This window comes from Miniopterus natalensis, chromosome 7, assembly GCF_054644295.1.
Source record: "Miniopterus natalensis isolate mMinNat1 chromosome 7, mMinNat1.hap1, whole genome shotgun sequence".
Classification (NCBI taxonomy): Eukaryota; Metazoa; Chordata; class Mammalia; order Chiroptera; family Miniopteridae; genus Miniopterus; species Miniopterus natalensis.
The window spans coordinates 83,842,803-83,864,268 of NC_142087.1; the positions used below are offsets into that span (position 1 = coordinate 83,842,803).

The following is a 21,466-nucleotide window of genomic DNA, read 5'->3' on the forward strand; positions in this document are numbered from 1 at the left end:
TTGTTATTTTCTTTGTGTTTATTTTAAGTAAATATATATGTGGAAGTGTAGACATGAAAGTTCGAAACCCTTCATTGAAAGGGGAAATAGAAGGAGCTTGCTGTACCAAAAAGCGAATAATGTTTTTTAAAAGTACAATTTTTTACACTGGTGTAAAAATAGACAAGTGAATGGAAAATTGTTTTAAAAATAGACCCAAATACTTCCAAGAGTACATTAAAGGTGGCTTTTTGAGATAATTCTGGCCATGATGGATGGTTCAATAAAAGGTGTTAGTCTAACTGGAGAAAATTAAATTGATTTCCTGTTACACTACTCACCAAAGTCAATTAAGTTATTAAAACTAGAATACAATATAGTTAATACCTTCTTGGGGCTGGAGAAGCTGTTGCGGGGCACAGACAAGGGCAGGAAACAGCCGCGTGGACCCGCCGCCCGCCGCCCAGCGTGTGCGCGAGCAGAGGCCTTTGACGCGAATGCCCGTGTCCCGTCCTGGCACGCGGGGGACAAACATAGAAAAAAGATGAAGTAAAAGTGCTTTAGAACATTTTTGTGTGTATTTGTGGGTAAAAAACACGTTTTGCTCTAAAAATTTTTCTTTTCGTGAGAGCCATGTGGTTAAAAACGCCTCGCTATATGTGCAACTGCTGGTTTTAACACTTGATAAAAACAGCGTCATGCCTGCTTCCAAGGTAAGCTGATTTTCGTGGCTGTCGTGGCTGAAAAAGCTGCTTCCTTACCATATATGGATCCAAATGACTGCTTTGCTGAAAAACAACTCATTTTTCAATTCCACCCACTAGTCTCAAAAAGTGTGTGTCGGAATCTTTATAATAAATGTCCGTCTTTCTCCCAGCAGCTTCCCTGGCTCGGTGACTGGGAGCGCGCGTGCTGACCGTCGGCAGCGGACGGGCCCAGAACCTGCCGAAGCTCACGGGGCTTCGCTTCCCAACCTTAAGTGCGCACTTAGGGAATTCGTAGAGGCGACGACTTGGGCAGCAGTTTCTCAGAGCTTGAAGCGTGGCCAGCCATTGTCAAAATGCCCTGAACATGAATTTCTTTTGGAAAAATAGCTCCTTACTCACTGTCCCGCTACCATCTCTACCTGGAAGGGTCAGATAAAGTCTGTTTTGTTTTTTTACCTCCCAGATTGCATGACTTACCACAACCACAGGAAAGGTTGGCACGTTGCAAACGTCTGTCTTTTTATAAAAAAATATATATCGTTTAGTTTGACAGTGCGTCTAAGAATGTTGAGGTAGCCAGCAAACCGCTGTTGGGTTTAATTTTCCCATCTCATAAACTCTTGCTAAGAGGCCCTTGTGTGGGGTAATAAAATGGTAAGTCCGTGCCTGGGGCGGGGAGGGGCACCAACTACAGTATTCTGAAAGCATGGACCAGGGTGGGCCCTCTGCAGTGTGGAGCTCCCCCAGTGCTTTTAGGACACCTCAGGTTTTCTGCCTGCCACCTGACCACGTATGCGTGCAGTGTGCATGTACTGGCCAAGCTTCTTTACTCAAGAACAGGTGTAACTCTTGTTTTCTTCCTGCACCTCTGTGGATCTTGTTTGCTCTGGAGACCACTAGCCTAAACGTTAGGGGGATTTACTATCTCACAGAAGGTCCAGGGTCGAAAAATACAGCTGCTCATTGACCTCAAGGAGCCAGGTTTCTTCCAGCCTTCTGCTCCGCCAGTGCACGGGAAGATCAGGCTTTTGGGGCACAGGGAGAGAGGCGCCCCCAGCACTGTCAAGAGTGGGTTCTTTGAACAAGGCCAGAGGCTCCCAAAGCTAACACGAATGCTCTGCCAGTACATCCAGAAAGCACAGTTGAGTGGCTAATCAGTGTATGTGGTTTGGAGGGGGAGAGATGTAGGCCAAGGTCAAACATACTCAGGGGAGGCTGAACCCTATTGTAGGGAGAGCTCATCCTAGAATTTGTACCTCTGATGGAGGCCCAGCATTCAGGGGGTACAGGTCCTGTTTCCTGTAACTCACAGTGCCTTCCTCCCTGAGTGCCCTCACCCTCCCCAGTCAGGGGTCCCTCCTGTCCCCCCAAGCCCAGGGAGCCCTGCTGTGGTTGGTGCACAGTCACCACATCTTGGTGGCTGCTCAGCCCTGGGGAGGCTGCTTCCTGCTGGCCCAGTTAGGGTGAAGCAACTATCCAGCTGGCTGGGGACGGGAACGGAGCTTTGTAATGGAGCCCTCAGAGCCCTCTGCACTCAGGGCTTATTAATATAGATTAATGGGCATAGACAGGACTCTTGATTTCCTTAAATAAATGGATTTTATTTTATTTATTTATTTTTAAATATATCTTTATTGATTTCAGAGAGAGGAAAGGAGAGGGAGAGACAGAGACAGAAACATCAATGATGAGAGAGTCATTGATCCACTGCAGCCCGCAACCCAGGCATGTGCCCTGACAGGGAATCGAACCCTGATCGCCTGGATCCTAGGTCGATGCTTAACCGCTGAGCCACGCCCGGCCGGGCAAATAAATGGATTTTAAATGGTTACTGGGGCAACCAGGCCTGGCTCCATTCATAATCCAAGGGATGGAGATAACTTGATAGGCTCTTGCCCTATACTTTGCAATCTATGAGTTCGTGGGGTGGAGAGCCCGGGATGGCATGAGGAGGGGTGTCATTCCTGGGCCCCCAGCTGGGACAGCAGATTCAGAGACTCTGGGAGTAAGGCCAGCGATCTGTGTTGTAACAAGCCCTCCAGGCGATTCAGGGGCGGGCTAGAGCCTGAGAGCGTAGCTCACAGGGCCCTTGGCTTTGAGCAGCTCCTGCTCTGTCCCAGCAACTCCCCCCCCAGCCCAGCAGCCTTCCTCTGCCCTGGCTGCCCTGGGATCTGTGCCTGCCCAGGGCCCTCTGCTCTGGACCTGCACGACCCGAGAGTAAGCCAAGAAGCAAGTGGCCAGTAGGGGCCGCCCTGCCTCTGTCCCCCTGCTGCTGGCCCCCCTCGTGGTCGGGTGTCATTAATCTGCAATCTGCGGGGGCTGCTTCTCAGACTGTTGCCCTCCCAGTAATGAGCCCCATGGACAGTGGTGTGGACACGGATGGTGCTACCCACTTGTTTTGAAAGGGATACATCTCCCTAGCTGATGGCTTGTGACTGGCTGTCAGCCTCAGGTGACAGGCATCAGTGAGAGCATCTGCCACCGCCTGGAGCTCCCAGGTCCCCAAGAGGAGGAAAGGGGAGGGAGACGATGGAGAGAGGCAAGCCGCAGACCAGCTGTGGAGGCGAAGGCACAGGTGTGCGCTCAAGGCCCTGGCTACATACTAGCATCACTTGGGGAGCCTGAAGCCCGAGGGAGCCCAGGCCATGGAAATCAGACCCTCGGTGTGGCACTTGGGCAGTGATGGTTTTTAGAAGCTCCTTGGGTGGTTTTCTCTCTCTCCAGCTTTATGGAGATATAGTTGACATTTAACATTGTGTAATTTAAGGTGTACAACCAGTTGATTGGATGCGTGTGTACACTGCAAAGGGATTACCCCAATAAGGTTAGTTAACACTTAGTTACCATTTGGTGGTGGTGGTGGTGAGAACATTTAAGACCTTTCTTAGCAACTTGCACGGATACAGTACAGTATTGTTAGTGACAGTCATCTTGCCGTACACTAGGTCCCAGAAGTTACTCACCTTATAGCTGAAAGCCTGTACCTTTGCCCTGTATCTCCTCCTTTCCCCCAGCCCCTGACATCCACCAACGTGCACTCTGTTTCTATGAGTTTGGCTTTTTTAGATTCCACTTATGGAATCAGACAGTATTTGTCTCTCCCTGACTCACTGTCACTTAGCGTAATGCCCTCAAGATTCATCCAGGCTGTCACACATGATAGGATTTCCTGCCCTTTTTAATGGCCGAGTAATATTCCGTTGGGTATTTTCATTCCCCATTCTTCCACTGACGGACACTTAGGCTGTTCCTGTATCCTGGCTGTTGCGAGTAATGCTGCCGTGGACATCTCTTAGGGATAGTGACTCCACGACTCCAGTGTGTGGCCAAGACTGGAAACCACTGCTCTAAAGGAGCCCTTCTCACACCTGAAGGGCACTAGGAGTACCTGGGAGATCTTGTTTAAAATGCAGATCCTGACTCAGTGAGTCCGGAAAGGGGCCTTAGCATCTGCACTCTGTCCTCACAGAACAACTTGCCAAATGAGCAATTTGTCTACATTATCAGATTTCCGGCGTGATTTGGTCAGTGTAATAGCTTATTAAGGGAAAGTTCACTTTTGCTTAAGATACTTCATCAGCAGAAAGTTACCAGCATTTCATTAGAGAATTTTAAAACCTAGGCTAATTTTTCATGTATGATATTTTCAATCTGGGTAATTTTCTATTTTACAAAATGATTCTCAGTGAATGGGCTGCATTCGATGTCCATGGAGGAGTCTCGGCCAGCCTGAGAGAGGCACAGCAGAGCTAGGTCTTTGGGTGAGCATTCTTACTGTCCCAGAGCCCCCCAATTTTTCAGGCTGGGCCTTCACTTGTTTTACATTTTAAGAATCTGCTGCTAAAAGTGTTTGAAAACTGGATTTAATTTTATTTTATCTAAATGCTGCCTTTGGCAGTTGAGAAACACAAGGCTCAGAGAAGTTAAGCAACTTGCCTGAGGTTGCACAGCCAGACCATCAGGCCAGGTAGATGCTCCAGGCCTTACCTTGTCAGACCTTGCAGGTAGAGCCTGCTTGATGTCCTGTGCCACCTGAGAGTTGGAAATGAGTGCGGGGACTCCTCCCTCCTATGACCGCTGACCGGATCAGTGTCAGATGTGGGCGACACTGGAGCGGCATCCGGGGGAAGTGCTGCTGTTCCCGCCCCGGTGAGGGCTCCCCTTCCACCCAGGACCTCCTCTGCTTTACCTGCCTGGCCGGCTCCGCTGTGTCGCGCGGCGAGCAGGTGCGCTGGGTTCGCAGTTTGCCGCAGCCGCCTCCTGCCTGGCAGTTTCCTGAGCTCTCCGGTCCTGGTCTGCGGGGCGCATGGGGACCTGCCGCAGACACGCGGGCGTGAAGCTAGACGGTCCGTGCGGAGGGCTCAGGGCGTGAAGCTAGACGGTCAGTGCGGAGGGGACAGGGCGTGAAGCTAGACGGTCCGTGCGGAGGGGACAGGGCGTGAAGCTAGACGGTCCCTGCGGAGGGCTCAGGGCGTGAAGCTAGACGGTCCCTGAGGAGGGCTCAGGGCTGAAGTTAGACGGTCCGTGCGGAGGGGACAGGGCGTGAAGCTAGAGGGTCAGCGCGGAGGGGACAGGGCATGAAGCTAGACGGTCCCTGCGGAGGGCTCAGGGCGTGAAGCTAGACGGTCCCTGCGGAGGGCTCAGGGCGTGAAGCTAGACGGTCCCTGAGGAGGGCTCAGGGCTGAAGTTAGACGGTCCGTGCGGAGGGGACAGGGCGTGAAGCTAGAGGGTCAGCGCGGAGGGGACAGGGCATGAAGCTAGACGGTCCCTGCGGAGGGCTCAGGGCTGAAGCTAGACGGTCCCTGAGGAGGGCTCAGGGCTGAAGCTAGACGGTCCCTGCGGAGGGCGCAGGGCGTGAAGCTAGACGGTCAGTACGGAGGGCGCAGGGCGTGAAGCTAGACGGTCCCTGCGGAGGGGACAGGGCGTGAAGCTAGACGGTCAGTGCGGATGGCGCAGGGCGTGAAGCTAGACGGTCAGCGCGGAGGGCTCAGGGCGTGAAGCTAGACGGTCCCTGCGGAGGGCGCAGGGCGTGAAGCTAGACGGTCCGTGCGGAGGGCACAGGGCGGTGCGGGCACAGGGCGGCTGTGCGGTGGTTCCTCGTCGGTGCGCTGTCTTTGGGGAGGGGGGGGGCTGCCGCCTCGGCCACACCCCGAGGCCTGAGGGGCTTCTCCGGAGGGGCGGCAGGAGGCCTGCGTGGCCGCTGTCTGGCCGGCCCTGCTCTGCCGCCTGGGGGACCCCGCAGCTGTCGGGGGGGGGGCCCTGCTCTGCCGCCTGGGGGACCCCGCAGCTGTCCGCCGGCCCTGCTCTGCCGCCCGGAGGACCCCGCAGCTGTCGGGGGGGGCCTGCTCTGCCGCCTGGGGGACCCCGCAGCTGTCGGGGCGGCCCTGCTCTGCCGCCCGGGGGACCCTCCAGGGGCCGCGGCTCCTGCTCCCCGCGGGGGCCCGGCGCGGGCACGAGGCTCGGAACGCGCGTGGGGGGAGCTCGGCGGTCGCGCGGCGCGGGGCTGGCTTCTTCCACAGCTCGGGTGGGAGGCGCGGCCTCTCCTGCCTTTTCGCCAGAAGCGGGATTTTCCTGCTCCTGCGAATCCTGCGCTGGGGGAGGCGGCGGAGCTGCGGGCGGCCCCGGGGGCGCGGGCGCTCCCAGCCCGATGGAGAAGCCGGACCGTCTGACCCAGCCCCTCCCCTGGGCCGGGGGCGCCTCTGGGCAGCGCCTGAGACGGTCCCGCGAGGGCGCCCGAGCACCCCGCCCCTTCGAGCGGCAGCAGACGGCGCGCAGACCAGAGCTCCCCCCGCGAGGCGGTGCTCCGCCTGCAGAGGCCCGGGGGCCCGCGAGCCTGCGGCGCAGACACGGCGCGTCCCGCTCGGCTCCGGGGAAACCTCTCGGCGGCCGCTGCCCGGAGCCCGCCCTGGTCCCCCGTCCCCGTCCCGTGTGTGCAGCCTGGTCCCCTGTCCCCGTCCCGTGTGTGCAGCCTGGTCCCCTGTCCCCGTCCCGTGTGTGCAGCCGCCTGATCCCCTGTCCCCGTCCCCGTGTGTGCAGCCTGGTCCCCTGTCCCCGTCCCGTGTGTGCAGCCGCCTGGTCCCCTGTCCCCGTCCCCGTGTGTGCAGCCTGGTCCCCTGTCCCCGTCCCCGTGTGTGCAGCCTGGTCCCCTGTCCCCGTCCCCGTGTGTGCAGCAGCCTGGTCCCCTGTCCCCGTCTCCGTCCCCGTGTGTGCAGCCTGGTCCCCTGTCCCCGTCCCCGTGTGTGCAGCCTGGTCCCCTGTCCCCGTCCCCGTGTGTGCAGCCTGGTCCCCTGTCCCCGTCCCCGTGTGTGCAGCAGCCTGGTCCCCTGTCCCCGTCTCCGTCCCCGTGTGTGCAGCCTGGTCCCCTGTCCCCGTCCCGTGTGTGCAGCCTGGTCCCCTGTCCCCGTCCCGTGTGTGCAGCCGCCTGGTCCCCCGTCCCCGTCCCCGTGTGTGCAGCCTGGTCCCCTGTCCCCGTGTGTGCAGCCTGGTCCCCTGTCCCCGTCCCCGTGTGTGCAGCCTGGTCCCCTGTCCCCGTCCCCGTGTGTGCAGCCTGGTCCCCTGTCCCCGTGTGTGCAGCCTGGTCCCCCGTCCCCGTCCCCGTGTGTGCAGCCTGGTCCCCTGTCCCCGTGTGTGCAGCCTGGTCCCCCGTCCCCGTCCCCGTGTGTGCAGCCTGGTCCCCTGTCCCCGTGTGTGCAGCCTGGTCCCCCGTCCCCGTCCCCGTGTGTGCAGCCTGGTCCCCCGTCCCCGTGTGTGCAGCCTGGTCCCCCGTCCCCGTCCCCGTGTGTGCAGCCTGGTCCCCCGTCCCCGTGTGTGCAGCCTGGTCCCCTGTCCCCGTCCCCGTGTGTGCAGCCTGGTCCCCCGTCCCCATCCCCGTGTGTGCAGCCGCCTGGTCCCCCGTCTCCGTCCCCGTGTGTGCAGCCTGGTCCCCTGTCCCCGTCCCCGTGTGTGCAGCCTGGTCCCCTGTCCCCGTCCCCGTGTGTGCAGCCTGGTCCCCCGTCCCCATCCCCGTGTGTGCAGCCGCCTGGTCCCCCGTCTCCGTCCCCGTGTGTGCAGCCTGGTCCCCTGTCCCCGTCCCCGTGTGTGCAGCCTGGTCCCCTGTCCCCGTCCCCGTGTGTGCAGCCTGGTCCCCCGTCCCCATCCCCGTGTGTGCAGCCGCCTGGTCCCCCGTCTCCGTCCCCGTGTGTGCAGCCTGGTCCCCTGTCCCCGTCCCCGTGTGTGCAGCCTGGTCCTCTGTCCCCGTCCCCGTGTGTGCAGCCGCCTGGTCCCCTGTCCCCGTCCCCGTGTGTGCAGCCTGGTCCCCCGTCCCCATCCCCGTGTGTGCAGCCGCCTGGTCCTCTGTCCCCATCCCCGTGTGTGCAGCCGCCTGGTCCTCTGTCCCCGTCCCCGTGTGTGCAGCCTGGTCCCCTGTCCCCGTCCCCGTGTGTGCAGCCTGGTCCTCTGTCCCCATCCCCGTGTGTGCAGCCGCCTGGTCCTCTGTCCCCGTCCCCGTGTGTGCAGCCTGGTCCCCCGTCCCCATCCCCGTGTGTGCAGCCGCCTGGTCCTCTGTCCCCATCCCCGTGTGTGCAGCCGCCTGGTCCTCCGTCCTGGATGAAGAGACATGTGCGCAGGGGCTGGGGACGCAGGTGGAGCCTGTTGCTCTTTCAGGTGGTCATCGGGGTCACAAAACACCCCCGCCCGGAGGAAGAAGCAGAGAGTCCCCGAGACCCGGGCCAGGCCTCCCTGTGCTGAGGAGCAGGTGCCCCGGCCCCTCACTCCCCTGGCCTGGGTCTCCTCACCTGTAAAAACCCCCTTTGCCCTCAAGTTCCGCGCCCGGCCGTCCCCGGGCCTCAGGAAGAGCCTGGGCGCCCTGGGTGGAACCCACAGCTGACTCTGCGCGCGGAGCAGCCTCCGGTGGCCTGGTGGCCTGGGAGTGACACCCTTCCCCTGAACGAAAGGATCGGGCTGCTTCTGACGCCTGGGGTCCAGCCTGAGAGGACCGGGTCCTGGGGATAGCCCTGCTCTCGCCCCATGCCCAGCTGGGTGCCAGAGTCAGCCCTCTTTTGTTTTATCTCAGTGTAATTTTAATTTGCATCTTTCAAAATCTCAATAGACAGTCTAGATGTGGACGAATGTGAAGGAAATGTGTAAAAACACACCAGCTCTTTTGACCCTGAAAGATGTTCCTGTTTCTCTGTAGATATAACATTATAGTTTCTGAATACAGGAAAAATCAATTATTTATTAATTTGGATATTTTCTAAATTGGGCACAGACTCAGCACTTTCTGAATTCAGCCAACCTCCCCCCAGTATCGAAAGCCAAATGCCCCTGTGAAAGGTATGGGGTTTGCCAGAGGTTCGCAGGAGGGAGAGAAGAGGTCACTTTGTCCAACAGGAAAGCTGTGCTGAACTTCCCTTAGTGCTGAGGGCGCCCAAAGCCTGGCTGTGGCCACAGGATCTTGTTAAAATATAGATTGTGTTTCCTGAGGTCTGGGGTAGGGCAGTGATTCTGATTTCTTTTAAAAAGTATATATATTTTTATTGATTTCAGAGAGAGGAAAGGAGAGGGAGAGAGAGAGAGAAACATCAATGATGTGAGAGTCATTGATTGGCTGCCTCCTGCACGTCTCCTGCTGGGGATCGAGCCCGCAACCTGGCCATGTGCCTTGACCGGGAATCGAACCCTGATCGCCTGGATCCTAGGTCGACTCTCAACCGCTGAGCCACGCCCGGCTGGGCGTGATTCTGATTTCTAACAAACTCCCCCCAAGGCCGATGCTGCCAGCCGGAGGACCGAGCTTTGAGTAGCAAGTCCCTGAAACATTTAAATCCATTTTTGATAGGCAGTAAATAGAATTGAAAAAATAAAATGAAGACATGAAATCAAGACGGTCTCAAGGCCTAATACGTCACCAGGATTGTCAGCAGCTTAAGCATTTTATTTACGACCATACATTTCCTAGGAAAACACCTTGTTGCCTTGTGTCCTGTGTGTGTCCTTTTTGGTTGTTGTCTATGAAGATATTGCATAAGAAACATCTCAGGGAGCTCTCTAGCTATGTTTAATTTTGTGGGTTTGATGTAGAAAAAGAAACCCCACTGCAGCCTTTAATTATGTTTTTGAAATTTGTGATATGAAAGGAAAGTAGCTGGGGGAATAGTAAACAGACTAGTACAAGGTTTTTAAGTCTTGCCTGCAAAAGCCTCATGGAGCCAGCAGGGTGTTCGCATGGCTGGAAAAGGCCCCAAGGGCGAGATGAGGAACTGTTTTGAATGGATCTGGTGAATCATAGGAATCAAACAAAAGCCAACTTACTGAACTCCGAAGCCTGCCAGCAATTACACAGGCCGACTTTGCTCGTGCTGTTTAAAGCTTGAGAGCAGAATCCTTGGGGAGAGCACACGTGGACTGAATTATTTCCCCCAGGGATCCTTCCCTTAGCGAAGCGTGAACCCACAGGCCCAAGGTTAATTCCAAGATATGTCAGAAGGCCAGCCCCTGGAGAGAAAAACCAAAGCCAGGCTTAAAGGATGGCAGGTGCATCAGATAGAACGGGGGCCACCTTTTATTAAGGAGACAGGTGTTGCCAGGCAGGTGTGTGGATAGGTAATGTCATCCAGGTGGGTGCAGAAACTGACGTCATCCAGTGTGTGCAGAAACTGATGTCATGCAGGTGGGTGCAGAAACTGATGTCATCCAGGTGGGTGCAGAAACTGATGTCACCCGGTGTGTGTAGAAACTGATGTCATCCGGTGTGTGTAGAAACTGATGTCATCCGGTGTGTGCAGAAACTGACGCCATCCAGGTGGGTGCAGGAACTGACGTCATCCGGTGTGTGCAGAAACTGACGTCATCCAGTGTGTGCAGAAACTGATGTCATCCGGTGTGTGCAGAAACTGATGTCATCCAGGTGGGTGCAGAAACTGATGTCATCCGGTGTGTGCAGAAACTGATGCCATCCAGGTGGGTGCAGAAACTGATGCCATCCAGGTGGGTGCAGAAACTGATGCCATCCAGGTGGGTGCAGAAACTGACGTCATCCAGTGTGTGCAGAAACTGATGTCATCCAGGTGGGTGCAGAAACTGACGTCATCCGGTGTGTGCAGAAACTGATGTCATCCAGGTGGGTGCAGAAACTGACGTCATCCGGTGTGTGCAGAAACTGATGTCATCCAGGTGGGTGCAGAAACTGACGTCATCCGGTGTGTGTAGAAACTGACGTCATCCGGTGTGTGTAGAAACTGACGTCATCCAGTGTGTGCAGAAACTGATGCCATCCAGGTGGGTGCAGAAACTGACGTCATCCGGTGTGTGTAGAAACTGACGTCATCCAGTGTGTGCAGAAACTGATGTCATCCAGTGTGTGCAGAAACTGATGCCATCCAAGTGTGTGCAGAAACTGATACCATCCAGGTGGGTGCAGAAACTGATGTCATCCAGGTGGGTGCAGAAACTGACGTCATCCGGTGTGTGCAGAAACTGATGTCATCCAGTGTGTGCAGAAACTGATGCCATCCAGGTGGGTGCAGAAACTGACGTCATCCGGTGTGTGTAGAAACTGACGTCATCCAGTGTGTGCAGAAACTGATGTCATCCAGTGTGTGCAGAAACTGATGCCATCCAAGTGTGTGCAGAAACTGATACCATCCAGGTGTGTGCAGAAACTGATGTCATCCAGTGTGTGCAGAAACTGATGTCATCCAGGTGGGTGCAGAAACTGACGTCATCCGGTGTGTGCAGAAACTGATGCCATCCAGGTGTGTGCAGAAACTGATGTCATCCAGGTGGGTGCAGAAACTGATGTCATCCAGGTGTGTGGATAGTTGACTCTCTCGGGATCAGTCTTGGACTCCTGAACTGTCAGAGCTTGTAGAGACCTTCAGGATGCTCCTTCCCGCTGGCCCCCCAACCTGCTTTACAGATGAAGACACAGAGGTCCTGAGCTGGACAGGGCTGCTCTGGTGCCTGGGCTGTGGCTGTCGGCGTGGAAATTGCACCGGGGCCCTGATTGCAGGCCTGGGAACGTCAGTGGCTCCCCAGGGCCTCTTGCCGCTGCCCCCTCCTCACCCCAGCTCACTCCTGCAACGCCCCGGCTGGCGAGGTCCCGGCCTCTCCCAGAGACTCCACCTGACCCAGGGGGCTGGGGGCTTAGATTTTGGCCTCAGACATTTTATTAACCATGGGATTATGAGCTTAAGTGAAGACACCGGCGGGCACCTAATTTTAAAAACATTAAAACAGAGGTCCCTCTCCAGGTGGAAAGCAGTGTCTGCCTGACACACACACTTTATACAGGGCATTCCGGGTGAGCCAGTGCCCCTCCCAGCCCATGAGAACTCATCCTTCCCAGCAGCTGCCATGAGGCCCTGGTTGGCACTGAGCTCTGTGAGGACAGTGGTGGTCTGCTGTGCCCGTGGAGCTCTGGACAAGTGTGCCCACCGGGAGGAAGGGGGACAGACAGGTATGGGGTCAAATGAGGAGGTAGCCCGATGTCCCTTCCAGTCAGTGGGATGGAGTCCACCTGGCCAGCGGCCACAAGGGGCAGAGCAGTGCAGACCCAGGTGCCTTCCCACGTCCTTGACAGAGAACAAGCCTCACCAGGCTCTTTGTCCATGGCTCCCCCTCCCCCGTCTGCTGGCTAAGCCCCTCTCTGACCCTGGCCTGGTGCAGTAACTTACTCATCAGGTCTTAATAAGTAAGTAATAAAGGCTGTGTCCTTCCCCTCTGGTCCCCCGAGTGGCTTTTTCGGACTAGTGAAGAACAGCATGGTGCTCCCGGGATTGGAGCCCTTAGGCCACAGCAGGGAAGACCCAGTTGGGGGGCCGTGGTGGCCAGTCCCAACATCCATGAAGAATTCTGCTTGGTTCAAGGGCAGTGTTCCCATCTACACTCACCTGACCATCATAAGCACTCACGCCGATGTAATGAGCTCTTACAATTCATTCAGCAAAGAGAGTCCCCTGCAGTGTGAATTGGGCCACATCTTGTGACTCAGAAATTTCTCTTTGCTGAATGGACCCCTGAGATATCCTCCCCAAAGAGGCATATGGAAACGTGTTTATTTTATTTTTATTTTTCTGAATTTGAATCCTGAGTTTTTACAAAATAGATGACTATTGAGCAGCATTAGAATGTTATGGTCACTGGAAACATCACCACTGATAATATATATGCTTCACTCTTAATCCAAATACTGGAATAGCATATGGATCTTTTGCTACAGATTTATTGAGATATAATTGACATATTGTATAAGCGTGAGGTGTTGATTTGACACACTTGTATATTGCAGAATGATTCCCACCATAGCACCTCCGTCATACCACATAACTACCATTTATTTTATTTGTGGTGAGAACATTTCAGATCCACACTCTTAAGCAACTTTCAAGTATATAATACAGTATTATTAACCATGATCACCATGCTGTCCGTTAGATCCCTAGAATTGGTCATCTTAGGGCTGGAAGTTTATAGTCTTTGACCTATATCTGGAACATCTTTATTTTGGTAAAGCCTATAATAGCAAAAAGTTGCAAATAACTTAAATGTCCATCAATACTACTTTTCCGTGGCTTCAGGCATATATATGTTAACACACAGGGAAAGGACAAGTGCAACGTCTGAGAGAGGGACTGAGATGGAGGGTGGAGGTCAAAGGGAGCTTTAGGCTCATCTGTTTCATGTCTATAAAACATGAGAATGTGTTCATGTGCTATTTATGTCACTAAAAATAACTTGAAAAGACAGAATATAGGAAAAGCACTGAGCTCCTACAGTACAACTGTCTTCCCATATTTATCATGTAAGGGCAGGGGACGGGCTGAGACCCAGTGTGGCTCCTCTGGTGGCAGGCCAGGCTGGGTTTGGTGGCTGCATCTCAGTCACGGTGGGGCCGTAGGGAGCCAGGGTTCCGTAGACTCACTGCCTAGTGGCAGGCTGTAGGACACGGTCCTCACACTTGAGTATGCATCAGAACAACCCACAGTGCCTGTGAGATTTTCATTTCCCCAGCCAGCTCTCGCTTTCAGCAGTGCTAATTTAATAGGCCTGTCTTGTGGTCCATCAATCTGCAGTTTTTAAAAATAAGCACCAGAAGTGATGCTGACATAGGTGGCCTTTGAGCTACAGTGGATGAGAGGCATACAATCCATGTTATTCGCCCTCTGCAGAGACACTGCTCTCGGTGTCCTCAAGGGTGAACGCTGGGCTGTTTCCCTGGTGACAAAGGCCCACTAGCTAAGAAAAAGCACAGGGAGATCACACCTTCCTAGACATCTGAACTGTCAAACTGCCGTCCCTGGATGTCGTGCATGTACACACACGTGTAAATCACTGGGAAAACACAAGGACCATTCCAGTTTTGCATTTTGTTAAAAACTAAACAGGAAGAGTCCCTAGCTCACAAGACAGTAGCACCAGAATGGTGTCTAGAGAACAACTCAGAGGGGGGACATAGAGAGACGTGGTTTGGGTCCGTCTCTGTGTTTGGTCAGGAGGCAACCGGAATGAGGGGCTTCTACAAGGTCCAGTTTTCTATCTAGATGTGACCACAAAGAGCCCTTACTGCTAAATGCCCTAATGCAAACACAAGATGATTGTAACCAGCCATAAAAGCCATTTCCAGTTGATTATGAAACAGGATTGGAATCAAAAATAGGAAAGCAAATTGCCTGCCTTTGGAAAAGAATGTTATAGAAATGGCTTTCAAGTGTTTTGTTTTATTTATTTATTTATTTAATCATTTATTTATTTATATTTTCTACTCCTGATAGACTAAGCTGAGATATGCCATCCCTGCTGCTCATGTCTGAGCATCGACAAGAAGCCAATCAAAATTTAAAAAATAGAATGTGCTAAGATCTTGAATTGAGTCGATTGGTCAAGCCTTGTGTCTCTTAGTGCTTCTTTTTGGGGTACAGAATGTGACCTGGCTGGGTCCTGAAGAGGAATGCGGTGAGACCCAGGGATGTATGCAATGAGGCTGCCTGTGGCAAGAGGCCCTAGATAGGCCAAGGTCAGGGACTAAAGATGCCCTAGAGTTTTGGGGGTGGGGGGAAGCAACTCAGCCAGCCTGGGTCTCCCCTCAGCCCTGGATAATCCTATCAAAACAGGCCACACTGTCAGCATCAATCATGGACCACTTGGGATATTATTAAAGGCATGCATTTCAAAATTAAACCACAGAAAGGAGGAGGAGGGAGCTGTGCCATGCAGCAAGCCTGCCTAGTTACTCCACCCCAGGACCTGACAGGGATGCAGGAATCACCGCGAGCCCTCCCCTGGGAAAAGCAGGGCTGGGGAAAGAGGGAGGTGGGTTCCTCACACAAAGCCTCAGCCTGTAGAACATTCTGATGATTAGAGCACTCACTTTTCAGTCATTTCCTGCCACCTGAACACTCATAGAGATTCATAATGGCTCTAAATTGTTGTGTATGTTTTACATAAGCATAGGAAGGAGTCACATTTAAACAACATGTGCAATGTTGATACAGTTGAGTAAAAAATGTTATGAATACTTTAACGACTCTTGTGAATTAAAATAAATATGCTCTATAAGGGTAAACACAATTCTGATTTGCTAAGGCAATTAGTAAATTTCCCAGTGGTCGTTAATGCGCCCTTTCACAGCAGGTGGTGGCAGGGGCATTTTCCATGGGCCTACGTCACAGTGATCCACGTGGGCTTCCTTCTTACTCGCTGAAGTGCACATTTCCAGCCAATAATGTTTGGTTGTTGTTTTCTGTCCTTGATTTTTTACACAGTATCTCACCCGGGGCGTTGCATGACTGGTAAACAGTAATAAAACGACGGAGAGCATTTAGACTGAAAAACGGTGAACTCTCCTCACCACAGACAATCTTCTGGAGGAATGTTCAAGTGGAAGGGTTTAGGGAATTGCTCCCCTGAAACCCTCTTGACAAGAGACAGTGACATAAGGCAGGACAAAGGAGCATCCAAGAGTGGTCGCCATTACTAGGTGCCACTATGTGCAGTTCCATCACATATGGGATCTTCTCAACATCCTCCAGAGGTGGGTATTTTTATGAATTTCTTATATTCTCCAAAACGGGGGTTCTTGCAGAATAAAATGCCCAAGGCCCACATTGAGTGATGGCGGAGCCCCTACACAAGCTCGAGAGCTGTGTCTGTTCCTTACTTGGGCTTTGGGCTTTGGGCCCAGTGATCGCCTCTGTTTGGCAGTCAGCTTGGGCTTATCTTAAGGTTTTCTTAAACATCATCTTTTCCCATTTGCCCCGCTGCTCTTTCAGGAAGTGATGAGTAGACAACCTGGTAAATGCAGGGTTTTTGGAAATACAGTTCTGGGGTTCAGATGTCTGAAGAGAGCTGACTGTGAAGGCTGGTAGCACTTTCAAGCAGAGGACTTTGTGAACTTTTAAAAAATATATGTTTTTATTGATTTCAGAGAGAGTACGGGAGAGGGAGAGAGATAGAAACATCGATGAGAGAGAGTCATTGACCAGCTGACTCCTGCACACCCCCTGCTGGGGATCGGAACCCGAAACCCAGGCATGTGCCCTGACCGGGAATCGAACTGTGACCTCCTGGGTCATAGGTTGATGCTCAACCGCTGAGCCACGCTGGCCAGGCGACTTTGTGAACTTTAAGAGTGCTGAATTGGTGTAAGGCACTGGTTCTCAGCCAGGGGTGATTTGGCCCCCCACTCTCACCCTCAGGGGAATACTTGGCAATTTTTAGAAACATTTTTGGTTGTCACAATTGGGTATGTGCACTCCTGGCATCTAGAGGGTAGAGGCCAGGGATGCTGCTAAACATTCTACAATGCACGGGACAGCCCCACATGACAGAATTACCCTGCCCCCCATGTCACTAGTGTGGAGGGTGAGAAACCCTGGTATGAGGGGCTGCTACATTTCTTATATATTTGGAAGCTAGTTTTTTTGGGGCTTTAGCTAAATTGATTATAACTTGGAGAGCGTGGGTTTAGAATGGATACAGGTGCATAAAATTGATTGCTTTTGTTCCAGTGTTGACTTTTCCTCCTCTATCAGTGAATCATTTGAATTTGGAGGGTGAAATAATTTTACTTCTATCAGCCCTAACAGAGATATCTGCATCCAGAAGACAAAGAACAAGGGCTTGCTGGAGAGGGGCGAGGGAGCTCCGCCCTCTGGAAAAAGGCAGTAAGATGTGAGGGGGTGAGATAGCTTCAGAGGAGTGTTGAGTAAGAAACATCTAAACCTGTAGAGAATTTTTATGGGTTTATCTGAGCCAAACTGATGACAATAGGTAGGAAGCAAAATCTCAAAGCATTGAGAAAATGCTCCAGAGAATGGCAGTTTATTTTATACATTACAATCAAAGGAGGAGACATAAGAGGGTTACATGAAGTCCACTGGTGATATATTAGGGACCAGGGAGAAAGCAAAGCTGGGAAATCTCTAGGGTTGGATAAAGAGTAGAATGGAGAGACGCCTGCTTCTTTTACATTGGTGGGAGTGGGACAGTTACCAATGAACACTTACAGCACTTAGAGGTGTATTCAGGGGACAAGATAGCAATGAGGGGTTCCGTGGTCAAGCCCTCTGGTGTGGTCTGGGCCCTCAGGGGCCTGGAAAAAGAGATTACTCTCATATTTTAAAGGTATGTTATCTTTGATGCAAAAAGACAATTGAAGGGCTAATTTAAGGTAACGATTCATCTTTGTAAAGGAAGCTACCGACCTGGGGTGTGACTGCCCGCCATAACCCACTTTCAGTTAGGAATTTTCCTGAGCAGACCACGCTATGCAATTACTTTCAGTCTCTGAGTTTGTAGGGTTTGCCTTGCAGGCCTGTGCTGAGTTGTCAGGTTTAGTATGGGGCCCCTTTTTGCCCACAGAAGGGAGGTTACAAAGCCCCCTCCCCTCCCCTCCCCTCCCCTCCCCTCCCCTCCCCTCCCCTCCCCTCCCCTCCCCTCCCCTCCCCTCCCCTCCCCTCCCCTCCCCTCCCCTCCCCTCCCCTCCCCTCCCCTCCCCTCCCCTCCCCTCCCCTCCCCTCCCCTCCCCTCCCCTCCCCTCCCCTCCCACCGTGGTCCAGGCTAATTTGCATTTCAAGGACGACTTAATACAACTAAAATTTTATGTAACTTAAGCTTCTCAAATGTTTGTTACTTCTGTTTTCCAAGTGGAAATCCTGCAATTACTAGTATGGACATATTTCACTCTAAAATGAGGTGAGGAGGCCTGGGGGGTGTTTGTACAAGGGGAGAGGGTAGGGTCTGGGCCCAGGAACTTAGATTCTGCCCTGGGAGAGCCACGCAGATGAGGGACAGGGCCTGGCGGCTGAGAAAGAGCGGGAAGGGCGGTTGGGGAGCAGCGGGGCGGGTGTTAAGGTGTCTGTGCAGTGTGGCTGGCGTGAGGGCTGTGTTTTCTGACCTAGAGAGGGGACAGAGTCACACCCTCCGACGCCCAGGGGCCCTGCTCACTGGCCTGCACTCCACCTGCTGCGCTTGGAGACGCAGCCGCAGCCCCAGGAGCCGGGCTGGCCCCTTTCCCAATGCTTCGCGCCCAGAGAGGGGTCGGAACCCCCCGCAGCACCGGGCTCCCGAAGCCCGGCCGGGAGCTGTCCGCGGTGCTGAACCCTGGGCTGGGGGAGCCGCAGCCCCAGGAACTGGGCCGGCCCCTTTCCCAATGCTTCACGCCCAGAGAGGGGTCGGAATCCCCCGCAGCCCGGCCCGGGAGCTGTCCGCGGTGCTGAACCGTCCTGGGCTGGGGGAGCCGCAGCCCCAGGAACCCGGCTGGCCCCTTTCCCAATGCTTCACGCCCAGAGAGGGGTCGGAATCCCCCGCAGCCCGGCCCGGGAGCTGTCCGCGGTGCTGAACTGTCCTGGGCTGGGCGGAGCCGCAGCCGGGGGAGCGCTCGGGTCCAGGGAGGGCGAGGGCCCGCAGGTCTGCGGGGAGCTCAGGGCTCCCCATTTCTAATCCCTGCAGGAGCCCCCACGCTACTCTCTACCCCCAGCCTGGACTCTGCGCAGGATCCAGCGCTTAAGGACGGGCCCTCGCTCTCCCCACACCCGTGGTGCATCTCAGTCCCCACCCCGCTCCTCCAGCCCCGTCCCTCTGACACTGCAGCAGGTCCCGAGAGACCGGGCGCTTCCCGCCCCACGCTCCCCTCGTCCGCCCCCCCCGGAGCGGAACCCCCCCGGGGCGCAGCAGCTCCCGCAGTCGCGTCTCTGCCGCCCAGGCTTGTCCACCCCTCCTTCCCTTGCCGTTTCCGTCCTTCTGTCACTCGCCCTTCTCCCCAGTTGTCTAAGCGCCGAGCCTGGTGGTGTGCGCTCCGCCCCCATTTTCCATACAAGGGCGCTGGAGTGGGGGCGCGGCAGGGGGGCTCCCGGCCCCCCTCAAAGCTGCGAGCCCGCTGGCAACTCCGGCATCTGTTCAGCTCCCGCGGAAAAGCGAGAAGCCGGCACCATAGTCGCGGGCGGAGGACTCCAAGGGGCAGATCGCGCCTCTCCCTCCTTCCACCGCTCTCCGTCCGCCAAGTCGCACTCGCCAGGTAGGACCGCGCCCCTGGGTCTAGCCTGCGCCCACTGAGAGCTCTAAATGGGTTAGAAGGCGTTTAAATAACCTGTGAGTGCATAACCACGCACCGATTTATTTTTGCAGAGGTGGGAAGGCAGCACTTTAAATTGTTATTTATCTTGGCCAGTTACTCCAAAGGGAGTATTTGGGTAACTGGGGAGGGAGCGGTTGGGTAGGAGGGATAGATGGAACATGAGAATTGACGGACTTTGATTCTCTTTGGAAGGTAGCCGTGGCTTCCCTGCCTTCTCAGGAGCCCCTGGTCCCTGACTTATTCTCTGAACTTCCCCCGGTGGCCTCAACCCCAGGGAACCAGAGCGCAGGGGCCCCGGTGGCAATGGGTCGGCGGCTGGCCCGGCGCCCAGGGCGCCGCTCCGTTCCAGAGCCTGCAGCTGGTGCATCGGCTGAAGGGGCCGATCCTGCTGCTCCACAGCGTCGTGGTGACCGCGGGGCTGGAAGGCAACTGCCTGCTGGTGCCGGCGATCGCGCGCGCGCCGGCTGCACAGCGTCACCCACTTTCTCGCCGGCAGCCGGGCCTTGCCCGACGTGCTCACTGCAGGGCCTGCGTGCGCTCGCGCTGGCCTAGGCCTCGAGCCGCGCGGCTGGGGGTCCGGCGGGGCCTGTGCCGCCTGGTCTTCTCCCTGCAGCCCGTCACCGTGTACGTGTGGGTGGTCACGCTCACCACCTTCTCCGTGGACCGCCACGTCGCGCCGGTGCACCCCCTGCGCCCCGCGTCTCGGGCTGGGCACCTGGGCGCTGTCCGCGGTGCTGGGCACCTGGGCGCTGTCCGCGGTGCTGGCGCTGCCCGCCGCCCCGCACACCCACCACGTCGAGCTCCAGCCGCACCCCGTGCGCCTCTGCGAGCAGTGCTGGGGGCCCCAGGAGCGCCAGCGACAGCTCTACCTTGGGGGCTGCTGCTCGTCACTACCTGCTCCCCTGCTGGTCATCCTCCGTCTTACGTCCGAGCATCGGTGAAGCTGCGAAACTGCGTGGGGCCGGGATGCGTGACCGGAGCCAGGCCGGCTGGGACCGCGCCTCCGCCCCTTCTGCCTCCCGGTGGTGGCCACGGTGGTGCTCGCCACCTGCTGCTGCGGCTGCACTTCTCCAACCTGCTGCGGGACCTCCGCCCAAGCGCCGTCGACCCCTGCGCCCTCGGGCTGGAGCAGCTGTTTGGCCACTGGCTCGCGGTGAGCTCGGTCGGCTACAACCCGCTCATGGACGCCTGGCTGCAGGACGGCTCCCGCCAGGAGCTGCAGTACCCGTCCCCAGCACCAGGGGGCCCTGCTGAGCAGGGGATGCAGTACCGGGCGCCGGCGCCAGGGGGCGCTGCGAGCACGCAAGTTTTTGCGAGGAGCTGGGCAATCTCTTGCTTGCCTGGTCCCGCAGGATCCCGCCGCAGGACCAGAGCATGACACTCAGCGTGGTCATCTGATGCCTCTGCACCTAGGCCTGCCTCACCTGATGCCCCTCCACCCCCTCTCCCTGGTCTCCGAGGGTGCCCGCGAGGCTGGACTGGGGAACCTGTTCCCAGAACCAGAGCTAAGCCAACACGGGCAGAACACGCAGCCCAGCCCTCTGCTCAGCCGCCCTGCCTTGTCCTCGAGTCTTTGTGAAACCTTACATGGGCTTTGCTGCTAGTGCTTTGCTTGGAGGAGGCCAGGGAGAGGGAAGGAGATTTACTATTTTCTATTTGTGCTTTAAAGGTCAAGCAAAGCTCTTTCTCTGGTTTTCAAACAGTGTTTCTGAACCGTGGCCGCCTTCCTTGCTTTTCCTTCTGTTTGCCACAGGGTGAGACGAGAAGGGGCAATGAGGTAGGACGTAAAGCCTGTCGGTTTGCCTTTTTAAAAGTTTGCAACTCGGATATAATGCCTGATATCGCTCAGCTGACTGGAACCCGTTTGTTTCTAGAATTCCGGGGACGCGTGTATTACCAATCGACATCTAGGATGTTAGCGTTTCCTGAATAAGGCCTTGATTCATCAAAGGGGGTTTTCATTTTAAATCCACTTGCATTTATAGTGCAAAAGACTTACAAGTCACCTTCAAGAAGGTCTTGCTATTGTTTTTCCTCTCCTTACCCCCAATTTTATTTGAAAATGATGAGATAAATTAGTCAATGAAGAGATTCAATAGGAATAAAGTGGAAAAGGTACCAGTCACTTAAGGAGACATACAGCTGTGCATAGGACAGACGTCCTACCTGTGGGTATGTTTGTGTGTACGCACCCAGTGTTTGCCACAAGGTGGGCGCTCAGGTATTT

At 55.2% G+C, this 21,466-nt stretch overlaps 1 pseudogene; it reads left to right on the forward strand.

The window, feature by feature from the left end:
- The window catches only part of LOC107540209 (prolactin-releasing peptide receptor-like), a 30,798-nt pseudogene extending 10,161 nt beyond the window's left edge, over positions 1 to 20,637 (forward strand).
- Positions 20,638 to 21,466: the final 829 nt, after the last annotated feature.